At 30.0% G+C, this 2,489-nt stretch overlaps 1 non-coding gene across 1 annotated transcript; it reads left to right on the plus strand.

Moving 5' to 3' along the window:
* The first annotated feature begins 378 nt into the window (after window positions 1–378).
* On the plus strand, window positions 379–450 carry TRNAQ-CUG (transfer RNA glutamine (anticodon CUG)). Its single transcript has one exon. It is a non-coding gene; the product is annotated as a tRNA-Gln (tRNA).
* Window positions 451–2,489: the final 2,039 nt, after the last annotated feature.

Here is a 2,489-nt window from a genome sequence, read left to right on the forward strand (position 1 = left end):
CAAAATTAGTTAATGTTTCAATAAGCGTATTTATTAAAAATTATAAAAAGATGCAACACAATTAAGAATGTGTTTGAACATAAATAACTAAAATACTTTAAAATTTAAAGGAAAAAAACTTATAAAAAGGGACCATATATATATATATATATATATATATATATATATATATATATAATGGTCTTAAATTGAAAGGCAAATCTCATATTATATCCTTCGAACAGGTACTTAAATTGTAGAGAGAAAGTTAAGGGCATAATTTGATAAAGCAATTAGTGACTTATTTATTCAAAAAACGTTTTTCTTTTTAGAAATGCAAAAATGTCTCATACGAGAAACAATGTCAAATAAATTTATGCGAAGCGATAGTTTCACAACGGTCCCATGGTCTAGCGGTTAGGACATCAGACTCTGAATCTGGTAACCCGAGTTCAATTCTCGGTGGGACCTTTTTTCCCATACTATGATCTTATTATTTTATCATACTTTTAAAATAAGTTACTCTTCAACTAATTAGATTATATTTCTTAATAAATCTTTTTTTTCTCTCTTTTTCTTAAGGAGTGTGGAGTTAATATTTTTACTTATATATGAATGGATTAAAACATAGTTTAATGTGAATTCTGCTAATTTAAAGTTTTTTTGTTTTACCATGTCAACCAACTAATTATTTTGTGTATGATATATATAATTGATTGGCTACGTAAAATTACAGGTTGGAGAGCTGAACCCAAATTTAACTCGAGATTCAAGTGAATTTCATATGGTATAAATCAATGTAATTATAAAAAAGATCAAAATGCTTAATTTGTACTATGTAAGGTTCTTTATTAAACTTATATTTGTTTTTCACTTTTTGTTTTAAAGAACCAAATAACAAATCTCAAGCATAAAGAGTGGAGAATCACATTAGGGTTATTCAGAGAAGTTTTCAAGAAAAAAATCGAAAGAACCAAATAACAAATCTCAAGCATAAAGAGTGGAGAATCACATTAGGGTTACTCAGAGAAGTTTTCAAGAAAAAAATTGAATTGAATTCCACTGTAATAAAAGGTTATTGAGTTGTCGAATCGAATCGTTTCAATTTATCTAGAATCGAACAAAATTAAAATTATTGATTTGGTATAATGATTTGAAATTATTAACTGAATTAAATTGTTAATTTTTTCTAAATCGAACTATTTGTTTTATTTAAAAATATTAATAAAAAAATTTTAAACATGCTTTTAGCATTTTTTATTTTTCAGTTTCGATTCGGTTTATTTGTCATTTGGTTTGTATCTTGTCATATCAATACACACCTTATTATACCATTTGCTATAAGATGACCCATTTTACGGAAGCACATCTATTTTCCTTTGTGTCGGACCGCTAATATAGGAATAAGAGATAAATGAATTTCATCGAAATTTCTTCTTTTTTCCCCGTAGAGTCGTGTGTATAATTATTTATGCACCTTCAATGTATGTGCGTAAAAATCGGCATCTCTTCGATGAATTGAATTTTTGGTAAAGGTGGTGAAGGAGGTAGTTAGCTAATGCGAGCACCTTTAAAATGACTTTTGTGATTTAGAAGTTGGAGAATCTAGAAAAAGTTGGTTAACATGTTCAAAATACGAAAGAGACCGCATCGTCGAATTGTCACTTGGTGTTGGTTTTACCTTCTTACGAGCACCTTTTGTTTTTAACGGTTAAGACGGTGATTTCAAATATGTGGTTTCTGGATAAGCAACCTTCCTCATTTTCTTCTTGATATTGAGTTTCATATTGTCATCGGATTTCAAAAATCTCTCTTGTATCACTTCCCATTAAAATCGGGTTGTTACACATCACACAATCATCATCAAACCTAGGCCTTTTCCAGTGAGTTATAACCTCATCCATTCGTATTAGACTATCAAGTTTCACCTTTTTTTTAAATTAAACAAACACATGGGAGACCATACGTTCCTAAGTGTGCAACCACATGTTGAGCTATCGGAACTTACGTTCTCAGCTTGTTTGACTTCGTGAAAATTAAAATTCAATCTTGCTCGAGCTATGTTATCGACCGACTGTGAATATAGAATGTTGTCTATGAATTTGTGTTCCAATACTGTGATATTGCGACCAAATGGTGTTTGTATCTCATTATGCTAATTTTGGATCATTTGGTTTATAGAGTCCCAATCTCTACACAAGTCACCATTACTATTTCCCAACCAATTCTTCAGTGTAGCATGGGCAAACTTAACTCGGTAAGTTGCTGTATTTCCAAGGTATATAATCTGATTGGTCTAAGAAGAAATAATATTCTCCTTCACTTGGTCCAGAATTGTACTTTCAACATATTTTAAGAAATGTGGATATTTCTAACACACCTTCTTGAAAAGTATAACAATATCGGCATATAATTCTTCTGCAGAATAATATATTGTATCATTACTTGCATCCATTATTCTTTCCACTATCATGCTAGCCTTGGCCAATTTTCCTTCTTCACCATTTATT

The sequence above is a fragment of the Vicia villosa genome, linkage group LG3 (assembly GCF_029867415.1).
Source record: "Vicia villosa cultivar HV-30 ecotype Madison, WI linkage group LG3, Vvil1.0, whole genome shotgun sequence".
Lineage (NCBI taxonomy): Eukaryota > Viridiplantae > Streptophyta > Magnoliopsida > Fabales > Fabaceae > Vicia > Vicia villosa.